Source organism: Anser cygnoides, chromosome 2 (assembly GCF_040182565.1).
Source record: "Anser cygnoides isolate HZ-2024a breed goose chromosome 2, Taihu_goose_T2T_genome, whole genome shotgun sequence".
Classification (NCBI taxonomy): Eukaryota; Metazoa; Chordata; class Aves; order Anseriformes; family Anatidae; genus Anser; species Anser cygnoides.
This window is the reverse complement of record NC_089874.1, coordinates 30882329-30900009: the sequence shown is the minus strand read 5'-3', so window position 1 is coordinate 30900009 and position 17681 is coordinate 30882329. Positions and strand designations below refer to the sequence as shown.

Sequence of the window (17681 nt, the reverse complement as noted above, 5' to 3'; positions counted from 1 at the left end):
AAGTGTTGCCTGATAAATTTAAAAAAATTTCAAGTAACAGTTCAGCAAACTTATCATTTTTGCTTGTTATTTCTGAATCTGAAAGGTCTGTTTGCAGAGCTAAGGAGCATCACAGTAGCTGTGAAAGACATGTAAGACAAGGTTTAATACAAAAATGTGAAATCTACATTTCCACAGTACAAACCAAATCAAGCTGTACAACTACAGGTATTGAGATGAGAAAGTATTGCTAAAGAGAACCCCATGTTTCTGAAGAGCTTGGGCTTTTCTAGTGGAGAGGGATCCATTTTACAACAGGATAAGGGCTAATTATTTTGTGAAATACATGGAGAGGCAGAGAGAAATCACAGCCTAGATTTCTTTGCAAATGCACATTGACTAAAACAGCATTGAGAATGGAAGCCTTAAAATGATAAAAACTAATTAAAAACCAAGTGATTGTTTCGATATTTAAAAAATAAATGAGAAAATAAATGAGTATTTCAAGAGATATAGTAAAGAAAACATTTTAAGATAGCAGAAGTTATAGCAAGCCATCAGAACATAAGAGGGTAGATTTTAAATTTAGTGCTGCACACACCAAGGCTGGATTTGGAGGAGGAGCTGTCATATATAGCACACAAATGTAATTGAAAGGATGGAGTGATAGGTTAGAATCAGTGCTTGTGGCAGGAAAATCAATCACCAGTGTGATCTGTACATGCATTGATACTTCAAGCTTTAACAAAACATCAGTAGGAAAACACTGCAGATCTTTTCTCAAGTACACTACCTAAAGGGTTTCAGTATGAAATGTATGCATGACTGTCAGCTTGAATGTTGGCAGGTCAGACTGAAAAAAAGGATTCTGGCTTTCAGACAATGCTTCAGGACATTATCTTGCCTTACAATGCCTGTCAGTAGTGTCTCTTTCCAGTGTCTCAAGCTTCCTCCACACAGCAAGTTTTGTCAGCATGAGCTGTTGTCAGGATGACCTTTAAAGTCCGAGATACCTGTCCCAAACTTTCTTGTTGCCTTATTCTCAGAGGTCTTGGCAGTGTATCCATCAATCTGTGAAAGGAGGCAACCAAGACAGTAAAGCCATCATGGCTCAAGATCTGGTGCTGGCCTCTTGTCCTGGTTCCAGTTAGGACAGAGTTAATTTTCCCTCATAGTAGCTGGTAGGGTGCTATGTTTTGGATTAGGATGAGAAGAGCGCTGATAACATGCTGATGTTTTAATTGTTGCAGAGCAGTGTTTACACCAGGCCAAGGACTTTTCGGCTTCTCGCTCTGTCCTGCCAGCGAGCAGGCTGGGGGTGCAGCAGGAGCTGGGAGGGGACAGACCCAGGACAGCTGACCCAAACTGGCCAAAGAGGTATTCCATACCATCTGACGTCATGCTAAACAATATATAGGGGTGGCTGGCCGGGGTGGGGGGCCGGCTGCTCGGGGATAGGCTGGGCATCGGTCAGCGGGTGGTGAGTAATTGCATTGTGCATCACTTGTTTTCTTACACATTATTATTATTAATACTATTATCATTATAACTATTATTATTATTATTGTTATTATTATATTCCTGTTTTAATAAACTGTCTTTATCTCAACTCACCAGCTTCACTTTCCCGTTTCTCTCCCCCATCCCAGAGAGGGAGGGGGGAGGGTGAGCGAACGGCTGTGTGGTGTTTAGCTGCCAGCCGGGTTAAACCACAACACCTCTGAAGCAGTCTGTTTGCGTACTTCAGTATCAGTCACTTGGATCTTTCATTTAATCAATAAACTCTACAGATAGTGAACATTGAAGTCAGGTAAGCACGAAATGTTCCAAAAGCGCTAGGACTGTAAGAAATTTAAGGTTTTTTTTAAATGATATTTTATGGCATCCCAGCAAAAAATGTCCAACCTGTTTAGTCATGTAATGTCCAGATTATCATTTAAACGAAACCACAACTAAAATGCTAGTTTAGAATAAATTCCTTACTTTAGTTGCATTTCAAGACAAGGAAACTAATTTTAATTTATACAGCTGTTCAAACAGGTGGTGTTAGATATAGAATTCCTAGAAGAAATAGCCAAACTTGTAAGATTTGCTTCAGGATTAGTAAAACTACTTCAATATCTATAAAACTGAAGGAAAAAAAAAAAAGGAATGGAAACTTTGCTGGAATAGTGATCTAGGTAAGACCTTTCAAAATAGTACAGGCGACAATGATACCAAACCTTTACAATGATGAGAAAAATATAAAAATTACACTTGAACCCTATGCAAGTAGCAACTGGGAACAGCATTTCTAGATGAATAAATTTGGGGAGCAGAGGGATTGAGAGTGAGTGCCACTGCACATCACTCAATCGTGTTCTTGACAAGGCACCTAGTCTCTACAGAGCCAAACCTTCAAAACACGGCAACCTTAAAGATGCAAATATAAAACTCTTGATTGAATTATGTTACAGTTTGGTAGACAACAGAGACTGATACAGTAGATTTTTCTCTCATGCTGCCTTGTTGCATGACAATATTAAAAATTAGCTTCTTCCTGTTTTATGTAATATCTAGAAATAGTTGGTGAGGAATAGGGCAGCAGACATAAAGCAAGAATGCTCCAATTTATTTTAATTGAATTAAAACAATATAGATTCTGAAGATTTGAAGTTAACTGTTTGATGTTAGAGACATCTGGAAGGATGTCTGGATGTCTGAAACACGTTATGCACCTTTCATTAAAAATAAAATAAAATAGTAGTGCTTTAGCTGTGGAGTTCAAAGAAGCTGTATTTACCCTGTAAGTATTGGTTGTAATAGTATGGTGTCTGGAGAAATTGTGGGGAGAATATGTTCAGCATCCTTACCAACAATGCAGCCTGCTACACATGAACTATTTTGTTATGGGTTAATAAGGCCTTTCTCAGGAGTAAATGAATTCTGTCTATTCCACGCACCCTCTGACTGTTGAATTATCTCTTGATACAGTAAGCACTTTATATCTTTATGGAAATGCTTCACAATAAGCAAGAAGACAGGAGCAATTTCACTTTTTAAACACACATGCTCACACACACACACACACAAACACACACACCAACAACAAAAATCAGTCCTTGATAGCTATTTGATACTCCAAGTGGGTAGCTTTTCTTCTTCAGTACACTAAAGACAGTATAACACAGTTGGTTTATTCACTTCAACAACCTTTTAAATTTGGGGTCTATGGATTCAGATTGATGCACATTATCCGATGCCAGTATCAGATGACTATAAATTCACAGGTGTTTTGAGGGATCACTGATGTTCAATGATACCTTATCAGATGGGTGGGGAGGATTCTGATGAAACAATTGACTTCTACTGTTATTTGTTCATTTAATTTTATGTTTAATTTTATGTTATTTACTGTTATTTTTTCATTTAACCTGCCATTTAATGTTGCCCTCTGAGATCTCTTAACTGGTGCTATTTTGATAAAATTTATTCCAGACCTAACATCTGCAATATCATTACTTCTTTGTAACAAGTTTTCATATGAAGTTTTGTTATTAATATTTCATAAAACTTAGTGATGAATTGAAGGGTTATTGACTCCATAAAGCCTCATGATCAGTAACATCTCTCTCACACAATTCTTTGATTATAAAGATTGCAAGTATCTGGGAGACTTCCCAGGTACTATATACTTGGAGACTTCCTTGAGAGACTATATGATTCCGTATTATAAAAATCTGCTGTTTAAATTCATACTTACATCACTAAAAATTCTCATTAACTTCATTGTTTGTAAATACAGTCACTTCTATTACACGGATATAACCAGAATAAATACTCATTCAGAAATGTCAGCTTGCAAAGTTGTTAATTTAAAGCAATGTTGTATTAACTATAAGTGAAGCCTAAATGCACTTTATAATGCAGAGATCAATTTTTATTTATTTTTTAACACAAGTAAATTAAAATTGTATGTATTGTCATCACATGCTTATTTTAAGACTAAACCAAGTCAGTGATTTTCAAGGGTATTTTTTTCAGTGGTTAAAATCATTGTGGTTTAGAGTTAGGGATCATAAACCTGGGGTTTTTATATATATATTTATATGCATATATTAAATAATGATATGATTAATCTATGATTAATAGTATAGAGAAACAGAACTAGTAGGGGATTGCTTTATGATCCTATTGAGAATAGGAAATCTCTTGCTTTACACTTGCTTTTATTTTAGCACCTGAACATGATCTTCACTGATAAAGATACCTAAACCAAGTCATATGGACAAAAAGAGCTGAAATACCTCCTGTGATGAAAACTTCGGCATTGTTTTTAATGCAGGGAAATATGCCTCGTATCTTTCTAAACCAATGAATTTTGTTGTTCTAACAACTTATTTAACAAAACTGAATGCCAGGCTCAATTGTGTTGCTTTAGAAATTTTTATTTTATTTTTTTCCTGGTCTAGTTAGAAGGCTCACTGTCTGCTCTTTCTGTCAGACTTTTGAAATCAAATTTTCCCGTGTGTTTGCTGTTATGGTTGATTCTGAACAAATCCATTTAGATGTACTTGTTGCATGGAAAGTATGTGGTTTCAGTGAGGACGATATGATAAAGGTTCAAATATTGATGTACTAGTGAAAATTTAAGGAACTTAAGGTTTCAGTTTTCTTGTCAGTTTTTTATTTATTTTATTTTGTTTTGTTTTATTTTATTTTATTTTTTTAATTTTCCTATGTTTTCACAGCTGTTCATATTACCTTTTAGAAAGATTGTTTCAAATATTACCATGATGTTTATAATAAGCTCATTCAACTTCTAAAGCAGTTAGTCACAGAATGATTTCAGATCAATACTGATCTTCTGTGCTGTATTATTGTGTAAGAGAACAACTTCCTACATAGGGATATCAGTGAAGAATGTAGTGTCAAAGTGTAGCAGCTGATAGATGCTGTCTTTTTGTTGGCCATTTGGATGAGTAATCTGCTAATGGAAAATTTAGTCCATTAAACACAAACATCTTTAAAAATAACTACAAAATCTTCCAATATTCATAACACACCTAACAATATTTTTGCAACATAGGCACTTAAAAACCTGTTAAATAACATTTATGTTTTTAATCTTAGTTTATTTTATAAGAAAATAAAATATGCTTTAATTTATTTTGAGTTCTTAATCTAATATAGATTACAATGCTTATTACCAATTTGTATGGTTAAATCCATACGGTTGTTTTTCTATTTAAAGTATACGCACACTATGATAACAAATGTACATGACTGTGTCAAGTACCAACTCACAGGACAAAGGACTCCTCTATTGCTCATGCTTTATAATATAGCCCTGGACAAACTCTTCAAAGCATATAATATAATAATTTAGGAATAGTAACAAAAAAGCCTGGGGCAGTCAGGCCTCCCATTAACTGTTGCTGGTAGAAAAGAGCCTAAGTCATGTTTATCACATAGTAAAATAATCACATTTGAAAATAAAAGATAGGCTGCCACATTTTATTTTAGGGTTATACTGAGCAGAAAGGGTATGTACTGCAACACAAATCCTTCTCTATATACTTTTATATATTTATATATATATAAAATTTCATCTATATGAAAGGTCTTTTAAAAATGTAGCTTTCTGTAAAACAAGGATTCTATTGTTTCCCTTTCCTTTCTCCATTCTCCTTTCAATTTGAAGGAATTAAAAATCAATTGAAAGGAGAAATGGAACAGAGAGAATCCACATACTTGTAGCTCACTGAACAGATGGTTGTTTTGTTGTGTTGTTGTTGTTGTTGTTTTTAAATTAAATAAGGTACTCATGGCTAGAGATTTATTTTATTTTAGTTCTCAGCTGAATTTAATAGTATCCAACCAATTAAAGAAAGTACTGGGTAATACCAAAGGTTCATTTCATATAGTATTTTTTCTTTATCATTGGCCAGTAGCATGATCATACTGTAATTCTTTTTAGTTTATATACATATAAAAAAAATATATTTTAATATTTTTTGTGAGCACTAATCTAGGGCCTTCCTGAGAAAGAGGCTATGGTTTGGCAATCTGTGAGTAGCTATCAGGGAACCTCATTCTTTTGTTAACTAGCCTATCTTCTGAGTTTCAAACCCTGTCTTTGAATATAAACTCTTTGGTTACAGCTATTTTGTTAATTTTGACTTATAATACTTTTTTCTTTTTTTTCCTAAACCTAATACTTGATCATTTGATTGGATGTTATCTATTGTTTTTAATGTATATGAATCCATATTTACCACAAAAACATGAGATCTTCAATATATCAGAACACGTTGGATTTATGTACTGGTACAATGAAATTTCCTTTAGAAACTGGAGAGGTGTTTTGGATTATTTTCTACTTAATATGCTAAATAAAAATAATAATAATAAAAAAACAATAAAAAAGAGTTCTGGTTTAAGATTCAAGCTCCTATCAATATCCTATCAATAGCTTATGAAGTGTTTTTTTTTTTTTTTTAATAGTCATGCCATTTGAAGGAAATGTTTGAAATTAACATCAGAGTATATTATCTGTACTCTGAAAATTATTTATATTATCAATAGAAAATACTACATTCCGCACTAATTTTCTTTGGCAGATTTCATATAGAATCACAGAACCATCTAGGTTGGAAGAGACTTCCATGATCACCTTCTCCAACCTCTGACCTAACACTAACAAGTCCTCCACTAAATCACTAAACCAAACAAAGAACAAAGGCTAGATGTGTAAAAGGTGAACTGCAGCCTTCACCTACCATGAGTTCCCAAACAAAAATCAAGGAACATACACTTTCTGTTCCAGAACTTCATATCATGTAGCCTTTAGTGAAAATGTGCAGTTTCAGAAAGGTGACAAGGTGTAGGTTGAAAATAGGCACTTAAATATTACAACAAATTGAAGAATTACAATGAAATTGAGGGTTTTGCGGGTTTTGGTTTGTTTGTTTTAAAGGACATAACTATATTTTGCAAGAAGATACTGTAAGACTGAGAATATATGTGGGACCATTTTTTGCTCCTTTTACAGTTTCTACTTCTTGTGTATATGACTTTACCCTGTAAGAAGCTTCATTTCTTATTTTGAAAAGGACTATGTGGGCAGAGTTACAGAATCAGACCTAGAAGGTCTGTTCATTATGGTAGCAAATACTTGAGATTTTAATTTGTGTGCAGAAATTTTACAGGCAAACTTTTGGTGTTTCTTTTGTTGTTTCCTTTTTTTTTTTTTTTTTTTTTTCCTCCTCCTTTCAAGGCTGCTTACAATCAGAATTAGTATAGTCATATTTGGATTAAGGAATGGTATAAATAATCTAATGAAACATGAAAAGGAGACCAACGCAAAATACACTCAGGAATCGACACTGATATTTTCTCCAGATAAACTGCTGTACTGATTGTCATGAAGTATATTGATGTCACTGTCACTATGACAACATTATGACAAGAACTAGTCACTCTAGGCTACCTTGCAAAAAGGATCTGTCTCATATATATATATATTAGAAAAAGTAATAGAAATGATTCTTCTGCCTAATACAAGGTTTCATTTAAGGTCAGATGATTTGATATAGACATCGGATCAAGGTATTCTCAAACCAGTAACAAGCTAGCTTTTTAAAACAGGTAAGAGCAATATATTATTCATACACATGCTTTTACTTCTCAACTAGTAAAAACAAGAAGAAAAAAATGCATTCTCTGAAATATAAGTATTTGAATATTTAAAAAAATGTTTTGATATATTTCTCAAAAGTAGAACAGGATTATTATTATTATTATTTTTAATCTGACAAAGTAAAACATTTAGAGATGGAATGTGTGTAATTTAACTTCTAAATGGATTAGGGTTTGGAGGGATTTTTTCCTGTAATCAATTGTTTCTCTCCTTTTCATTTAAAATAATCTTTCCACCCTTATGCATTTCTGGTTCTGTGCTGCTTCAGCTAAGCCATGGGACCTGTGTACAGCACTCCAGTTATATTTTACAATCCACAGTTTATTTTCTGCTTGTGAATCTATTTGATTTCTCCCGTCTCATGGATTTTAATGTTTCAGTTTTGCCACGTCAGAAATACTATGCTGGTGTTGGCAAAAAAAACTTGTGAAAATTGTAGTCTGTAGAAATATCAAAAGATTAGTAAAATTCATAGTATCTCTAAGTTCATTTGTCTACATCACAATTTTGCAAATGTCTTCACAAGGCATATTGCTGAATTTATTGCTGTTTAGGAACATAGTATCATAGCATGCAAGTAAACCTAAATTATATTTTCCCAGTGGTATTTGTACTCCTAATAAATCTTAATCAAATCCAAAACTCATATGGGGAGTCCTTTGCATGTTTGCTTTGCTGTCTTTTAACTGTGTAAGAGGAAAAAAGCATCTTTATTAAGCTCTGGCTACCTTGATCTTTATTTCAGTTAAAATAAATTTAACTGATGATGATTTATAGACACGTCCAAGCATATTTATTTTAAAGCAATGTTTACTTCAAAAGAGAATTTTAATTATTTATCAAATACAGTATTCAAATAACTTTAATAAGGTTTTTTTTTAATAAAATCTTTAATAAGATTTTATATTGTCTTTTTCTTAGACATCTCAGGTTATTCTCTGAGATGACTTTAATGGGAAAACTGGACAATCCAAAAAGTTATCATTTACATGACATTTTTTGTTGAAACATAACTAAGTAATATAACATTGAGGTAGGATTTCTGCATATAGAGTTTGAGGGTAGGCATAAGTATTCAGCAGTTAAAAAGAAATCCCGTCTAAAGGGGAAAGCTGTCAGGAAAACAGCAATCAGTACATGATACATAGAGATCAAACAAGTGAGAACAAGTTCTTCCTCCTCTATGGCAGGTTCCTCTTCTGCCATGGAGCCCTGTGTGTATTATGTAAAAATAAACAAACAAACAAAAACCCACAACCTGCCCCCCTCCCTGCCTCCCCATCAAAAAGGGAGTATGATATCTGCTTTTAAAATGAAGGTCCTGAGCTCTTTAGTGGGTTAGTCGCTTTCCTCAATTCCTCTGCATTTAAGTTTTTTTGTTTGTTTGTTTTTGTTTGTTTGTTTTTTTTCTATCATAATATGTTAGTCTGCTTGCTTTCAAGGTATTTTAAGCCTGAATTAAACTTCTGTCATACAGGCACCTTAACACTAAATGGTCAGATGGCAATATTGATTAACAGACTGAAATAAAATCAACTGAACATATAACTTCTGTATAAAGGGATCAATGGTAACAACAATCAAAGAAGATTATATGGTCTACAGGTAATATTCTCTGGCTCTCTTTCACACTGTACCATGTGAGAAGATCATTCTGTTGATGCCTTGTTTATAAAAGGGACTTAAAAGAGAATGATTCCTTCTCCTCTTCCCAAATAGCATGCACTCAATTATAATGCTTCATCTGAAACATCCTGCTTTAGTGCAGTAAGAACACAAGATGGGCAGTTGCCCTGTGGATGGACCTTTAGCATAGGTGAGGAAAGAAAATGCCAGGCCATTAGACTGCAGGAGGTGGCTTTTCCCAAAGAAGGACCTGAAGAAACCCTGCTGTGGATGACAAAGACTGAGAGGTACAGCAGCAAGGGCAGAGAGGCTGCTCCCAGAGGGAGCACAACTTGTTTTCTCTCTGCTTCTTTGCTGGTTTCAGAAAGGTGCAAGTCCAGATCCCCCGGGCTCTAGTCTAGTTCCAGCTTTTTCTTTTCCAGCTCTGTTCGGGTCCCAGCCTTGTGTCCTTTGGATAGGAAAATTTGGCTTTGACCACACTGCTGAGAGACCTGGAGCTGGTTCATTCACTTCACTGTCAGAGCTCAGACAATGGTTAGTTTAACTCCGGTCTTGCTTTAAAAGGTCTGACAAATTGCACCTGGTTGCTGCTGACAAGTAGTGGGATTAAGGCCTTTTTAACATTTAAAATCTGTTTAAAAATGTTCAGTTATTTGATGACTAGAAAGACAACTCATTAGCTTTATTGTGATCAGTGAAAATAAATAAATAGTGTATTGCATTGTGCAAGTGAAAATTCTGATATTGAAATATTTTAGAGAAATAGTGATGTCAATGAAATTACTGCATATTATATGAACATGCCATTGTGGTTTATCTGCATGTTTAGTTCTCTAAAACGTAATATAAATATGGAATACAGTTTATAACACTTGCATGATTTTGACAATAGAATTTTCAATTTCTTAGAAAAGAATAAATAACTACAAATGAGAATTGATAGACAAAATAAATCAAAGTTTACCTAATTAGACCTACAAATGTTTAAGTGGTATAGACAGTAATCTATTTAGGAAAATGTAAAAGCAAGCTGCAGTCATTGCTCACACTGATATATTTTATGGGTCCATTGTATGTTCTGTTAACAAAGTATATATCCCAGAGACCAGGAAAGGGATTCATAATCAAACTAATTGATACTACCTGTTATGTGCTTTAATTTGTAGCACAAATCTTGAAGCTAAATCATTCTTTAGTGTTTCAAATTAAGCTGCTTTTGAATTGTTTACTATAGTTTTTCTTCATTTCCTGAATTCTTCTCGGAGTGTCGCTCTGTAATGTTTTCAACAAGCAAAACAACAGATATAAAAACAAATATTTTTTTTTCCAAAAAAATTAAGCTATAAACTGTGAGTTTGGGAATTCTTGTTGTTGTTCTAGACAAAACCTTAGAAATCTTTAAAGTACTCCCATTTTAATACCCATGAATGACTCTGATTTTTTTTTGTTTTTAAGTTTTGAAAATTTTCTCTCTTTCTAATATAGTAGTACCTAGCTGGAGTAATATGACTATGAACACCAAGCTCTTCAGAAAAATTGAAATAATTTTGAGTCTAGAGCAGAGCAAGAAGAATGATAGGTTGGAAAATATGACTGATCATGAAAATTTAAAGAAAGCAATTAACATCATTCTGTGAAAGAAAGGTTATTGGCAGTTTGGAAATCAAATGCTACCAATATTATGAGACAAAAGAGTACATTTTGTAGCAAAGAAAGGTATTAGGGAAAACTTTCCATCTCTTAGGACCAAAGACTGGAAATGTAGAATCTCTCATTGGAAATTTTTGCTTCCAAATAAGCTGATAAGGGAGTCTGTTTTAAAAAGAGGTAGAACAAAAATAGTTAACTTTATCAAATCTAAATTATGTTAAGAGGTGTAAGTTTAAGTGTAATTCTGAAATAGTTGTGTAATAGTGGTGCCTTTTTAATAAGCATTTCTACCTGTTGAGTATATTTTAATTGGTAGTTTATGTTACTTTCAGAATGGATGATTAACTGACTTTAATTATCTAAGTAAACACACATGGCAGAATGAAGTTGATTCTGTTCTTTCTTTCATTCTTCAGGAGAATTACCAAATCCCTGTATATATGCAAAATAACAAACTGCAAAATTTTAACCAAGGTCATAATATAGATCCCATACCTAGTATTGCAAGTGATGATATACAGGTTATAAAGAATTCAGTTTGATTCTCAGCTTATAATATAAATGCATCATGGATAAGACAAAAAAGTATATATTTAGGACTTCAAAATATATATTTTGAAGTCATAAAGATGTAATTAGAATGGAAATTTATTTACTTATTTTAGTGATTTTCCTTCATTTAAAAATGTGTTTCTATATAACCATTCATATTATTTACATGTGCCTGTTTGATGATTCTGTGTGCCTTCTCTTTATATATACAACTGGCTTTTCATTGCTGTTGCACAGCAGCACTGTTTTCACTTCTTCTATGGTGAAAACAAAAGGGGGTGTTAGAATATTTAAATTTTCATGTAATATGGCTTGCTGAGTATCATTAAAACTGTCCACAACATATGTGAAATATGTGTATAAGTATTGTTCCTTAGGTGTCTTGTTTTCACGCTTTTTGAAAATTTTAGAAAAAAAATATGCTTTTTGATACTTAGGGATTACTTAGAATAATGTCTTTATTTGGAACTTAGTTTTTACAATTGCACAACTTCAAATTTAAACTAATCACACCTGGGCTCAGTTCAGTCCTCACATAAGAATAATCCACAAAGAGGAAATCTCAAGTTTCCTTTAAGATGGCTTCTTCTATGCCTCCCATGAGATTCTCTCTTCAAAAACAAAAGGGAAGATGATCCTCTACTTTACTTTCCCACTCAACTCTGGTGTAAGTTCTTTTAACACACTGGATATTCCATACAAATTCACAGTCACCTTTCCAGAGAACTAGCTGAGAAAAGAAGAATAATTATTACAAATGTTGGTGGGTTGGTAGTTACTGGTAAGTCCAAGAACAAACGGGCATTATTATAGTCATGAACTGCTCCTTCTCTGCTTCATACTGTGCCTTCTTTCATTGCTCCTGCCTCAAAGCCTGTGAAGAAGTTTCACTGCAAGAATTAGTCATGATTTTAGATACTTTCACTTTGTATCTATTCCTTAGACATTTCATTTGTTAATGTCTGCCACGTTCAGAATGTGGGTCTATCAATGAATTGTCTTGTCAGCCTTGGTTTTGAAGCATGTGACAAAATTTCACATTCAGATTTGACCATTTATTTCTGCAATACGTCTATTTATGAATTTGTAACACACCATGCACTTTCCTTTTTTCTAGAGAAAAGATATAATTAGTAACTGTAATAATGGATATGAAATCATTTGTACATGAAATGAGGAAAAATATATCCTTCTATTATTTGAGTAATCTTATTTGTCCCAGTGTATACAGAGAGCCTTATTTCCCAAATATTTGTTTTTGTCTCCTTAGACCCCCAAAAATATTGATTGATGTAACACTATATTGCCACTGAAAGTCAGTGCAAAACATACCATGTATAATCTTACATATGACAGAGGTCAGATTCTGATAAAGAGCCGTTCTTTAACTCAGTCCTGTCAATACTCTCCACTTGATACTATTGTCTTATTATAGATATATATTTTTAAGGGTTATTTCTCTCAAATCCAGTAGACAAACAGAATCACAGAGTGACTGAGGCTAAAAGGCACCTCTGGAGATCATCTGGTCCAACCCCTCTGCTACTTTCCAGCTGGGTGGTCCCAACATGTCCTGGTGCCTGGGGTTGCTTCTCCCCAGATGCAGGAGTTTGCACTTCCCCTTGTTGAATTTCATGAGGTTCCTTTCAGCCCATTTCTCCAACCTGTCAAAGGTTCCAGGTTAAGGTGAAAATTATGAGAGCAATACAATTTCTAAACAATAGTTTTCAAAAATATATATATATATATGTTTTTAAAGTAGATTGTGATTGTAAATCTGATAGATTGTAATTTGTATGATGCTTTGCATGTTTTAAGGACTGTGTAAATACTAACTAGTCTTCACCTCTAGCATACAGCTAAGCATTGCCCCAGTTTTATGACTTTGAAAAGTGGTAGAGGAAAAAGTTAATAATATAGTCAAAGACCAAAAGTAGATGAGGAACACAAGAATTTAGAAAATGTGCTTGAAAACCTGTCATCAGCTATATAGGATGCACTGCCCCGTAATTAGTTTGATTACAGTTTTGACTATAGTCTTGCTAAAAAAGAAGTTAAGTGGAAACAGATATATAATGTTTAGCATAGCAAATGTTAGCTGTAAGGGACCATTTACAACGTAGTCTACGCTGTTAGTGAAGTGGTTTTTTTTGTGTGTTTTTTTTTTCTTTCTTTCTGATTCTTCAGAATATTGAACTATTATTTCTTCAGTTTCTTCAATGACATCTTTTGTGTTTACATAAATTATTTCTTCTGATTTTTTTCAGGTATATACAACAGCTTAAGAATATTTTAATTGCCAAAAATGTAGGTTAAATTTTTAATGAATTCTTAAGGAGAATGTTTTATTACTTAAGCTACATGCAATTTTTTAATCTCAACATTCATCTGAAACATTCTCAGAGGGTTATGGCAGAGTAAGCTGTAATTTCCCTTCCCTTCCCTTCCCTTCCCTTCCCTTCCCTAAACATCTTTCAGTTTGACTTCCCATGTTTGTCTATTTGCTTTTCCTGTAGAGATACATTTTTCTTCTTACACTTTATTTCAGCTTTGTTATCTAAAAACGAGAATTTGGAAATTACTGAACCCTCAGTATTACCTCGTTTATAGTAATAGTCTCATTAATATATCTAATTTGCCTTCTGTGTTTAAAAAAAAAAAAAAAAAGCTATATCGAGATCCAGAGGTTTACAAATGTGGGTCAACGATTTATGCCCCAATCCATAAAGTTGTAACAGGCCTTGTCTTTGGTCCTTTCTTCCTCTCTCACAGAAGTACATTTCCATGGTCTTTCCCACCCTGGTCGGAGAGCTTCATGAGGCGAGCTGCTGTCTGTCTCTTAGGTATGTAACTATGTAGATATGCTACCTCCCTGTGTAGCTGGTCTGGTGTGCATATCAGACCTTCTGCTCCCTTCAGCAGTGAGTCACCAATGACAATGATGCATCTTTTATTCTTTACTGAGGAGGTTTTAATGCAGCAGCTAGTCTGATTAGGCTTTGGTGAAACCTCCAAGTAGGAAGAACCATCACCCTCACCATTGTCCAGTTGTCCTCACAGAGCAGTGTACCTGTTCTGCAGGGGCAGCTGGGGAGGTAGGGGAATCACTGGGCAGATGCACCTCCTATGCTTGTAACGCCGAGCACGGACCTTTTGCCATTGTCCCCTGCCCCCCAATTCATCACCATTGTTGTTAGGGGGAGCAGAGGAGAGAAGGTTCACTGTAGCAGGAACTCTGCCTGCTCGCTGGTCCCCTCCTATTATCTGCTCACAAGGTGATAGGGGGTGATGTGTTTCTTGTGGAGCCTCTGCTGGCTGTCTAAGCCTCAGGGCTGGTATTTGGGGTGTCTCACCCCGGTGCCTTTCTTTCAGGCCTGGCAGGGAGTTGCTCCACCTATCTCCTGCTCACACTCCCTGATAGCCCTTAACCTCTCCACCTCCTCCCTGAGCTCTGCCACCAGGCTGACCATCCACGTGGTCACACCTCACACACCCGGTGTCTCTGCCACCCTCAGGTGGCAGAAACAGGCTCAGGCACTCCTTGCACCCAGAGACCTGAACTGCCGCATTTTTGAACAGGCACTCAGTCTGGGTGGCCACAGACTTTCTAGAAAGAGCTTTCTGCCTAGTGCAGACCATGGCGGTTTAGCTATAGGTGGACAGCCAGTAGATGAGCTGTTCTCCTGAGCAGAGAGGGGTGCACTGCCCTCTCCATGCACGCCCTGCCTGCGTGCACTGCTGCTCAAATAGCCACGCCATGCCCTGCTTGCCCGTCCTGGTCGGCGTGCTCCCCAGGGGCTGCCTTCGAAAGGCACGGGAGGGGGCGCTGTTGCCCCTGCCTACACCTCGTCAGCCTCCCACGCGAGGGCTGCCGGGTCCTGGCAGCTGCCTCGGCTGCCTCGAGTGGCCTTGATGACAGAAGAAGAGGCGTCCCAGCCCCGATCCCCCTCTCTGCTGCAAAACGCGTCTGCTCTGCCACTGATCACCTCAGCGAGTGGCTGCAAAATGGCAGCAATGCCCGATTTAATGGCGGCGATGCTGGATTTGGGCAGGAAGTGCTCGAGGGCGTAACGCTTCTAACTTTCTGTAAATGAAAGTGCAATGGACACCAACTGAAACTGAAATACAAGTAATTCTGTTTACACTTTTTTATTTATTTATTTATTTATTTATTTTTAGTTTTTGTGAGGGGGTTCAAACACCGGAAAGGGTTGCCCAGAGAGTGTGTGGAGTGTCCATCTTTGGAGATACTCAAAGCAGGACTGCACGTAGCCATGAGCAACCTGCTGTAGTTTACCCTGCTTTGAGCGACAAGATGGAGTAAATGATCTCAAGAGGTGCCTTCCAATCTCAGCAGTTCTGTGTCTTGAGTTTCTTTATGCTTCTAGACCACTCTTGAGTTGCAGATTAACTGTTGATAAAGAACAAGAAACACTTTTTAAAAGAACTTTAGATCTGCAACAGGCTTGTAAAAGATGAAATTAAAGGTGAATCAATTAAATACTTGAGAAAATTTAATTAATATTTGTTCAGGAAGAAATCCTGTAAACCAGAAAAAAAAAAGGCACAGGAAGAAAGACTAGCACCTTGTTTGTAATCCAATGTTGTCTGATTAAAATTTTATTTAAGACAGCATTACAAGATTTATTTTTGTTCAGAGGCGTATAGGTAATGTCACCTTATCAGAGGTAGTCCAAAATATTATCTATGATATTTTATTAAAGTATTTCAATCAAAAATCTTTACAAACTTAGACTGAAAATCTCTCATCAGAAAACAAAGGAGTTGCAGCAACATTATTTTAGAATTGTGAACAAGTTCAGTATTTTTATAGCATAGGGGAACTCTTAAAAGCTAAGAAAGGTAAATGACACGAGACTTCGTTCATTGATATTTCCTTAGTTTCTAAGGATCCTTCACAACCAGGGGAAACAAACAAACAAACCCCACTTCTTTGGCAATAGTATTGGTCCACCACAAGTTTTACTGTATGAATTGTTTCATTAAACACAAAGAGCTACAAAAGACAATCTGAAATGTGATTCACTATTCATTGTTGTATAGCACCATGTGCTCATCTTTTCTAGATACTGATGAGAGGAAACTGAAAGGATCTGAATATAAATACTGTGCATTAGCCACAGTAATGTGCATTCCTCCTTCCCTGCATTCAAGCTGCAGATGAGGAATGAAGAGATATAATAAATAAACAGGATTTTCTCTCTTTTTTTCACCCTTAATTCTGCAAATATGTTTTTAAGCTAATGCCAATCAGTAATTAGTATTTTGTTTTCAATGTGCTTATGGCTTTTTAAACTTGCATATTTATGTATACATGCTCCAAATAAACAAAGATGAGTTCACAGGTTTTTCTCAAGGGATTTCCTCAAAAGTTGTGTCCAAAGAAATAAATATGTTTATGGTTGGGCTGCTACTCCCTAGGACACAGCTGCTTTTGGGGCAAGTTAATTGTTTCTCCCCACAACATGACCTCATCACGTAGGACCACTTCAGAAAGAAACACGTATCAGCTAACATCTGTATTTTAGAAAGTGGAAGGAAAATAAAATGCTTGGTTGTGCTCTGTGGTGTCAGTGCTGTTCACAGTGGAGAATTAGATCTCACTCCTCAAGGAGAAATCATTAATCAAGGGGAAACAGGTCTTCTTTTAGAGATAAGCTGGGAAAACTTGTATCTCTTACTGGTTTTATGAAGAGGAAAAAAATGTTCAAAACAAGTTTTATATTTTCTGTAATCTACATAATTTCTTTAGCTGATTCTTGTCTCTTGGTCTCAGAACATATAGAAAGAAAAGCTCCTCTAACATCTTGCATTATGCATGAGAGCTTTAATCTAACTGTTGGTGTTTAATATTTTATACTGGATGCTAAACTTCAGATTGTGAGAAATACTGAAGATTAAAACAAGAGGTGCAAAAGAGACTAGAGAGATGGAGAGACAGTATAGAGACAAAGAAATGAAGAACTGCTCAAAGCCACAAACAGAACAGCATAGCAGCTTGGTTTTTTATGTCAGCAGGTGCTTTGTCTAAGGCTATGTTCTTCCATTAACAAATGTGTATTGTTACTCAAGAGGTATACTTTGAAAAAAAAAAAGTTAAGTCTTATGTTCTAAATAGCACAAAAAAGCACGTTTTATAGCCAGCTCTGCTTAAAATTATCCTGGCATAAAC

At 35.4% G+C, this 17681-nt stretch overlaps 1 protein-coding gene across 13 annotated transcripts in view; it reads left to right on the top strand.

Moving 5' to 3' along the window:
• The first annotated feature begins 7444 nt into the window (after window positions 1–7444).
• DGKB (diacylglycerol kinase beta) overlaps window positions 7445–17681 on the top strand; it is a 402831-nt gene continuing 392594 nt past the window's right edge. For 6 of the 13 annotated variants that reach the window (XM_013183481.3, XM_066991777.1, XM_066991774.1 and 3 more), the window contains exons 1-2: window positions 7450–7608; window positions 14261–14331. The gene's annotated coding sequence lies outside the window, so the exon portion shown is untranslated. Of the gene's footprint in view, window positions 7609–14260; window positions 14332–17681 lie in introns of all 13 variants that reach the window. The other 7 variants (XM_066991767.1, XM_066991776.1, XM_066991771.1 and 4 more) reach the window with 5 other exon arrangements.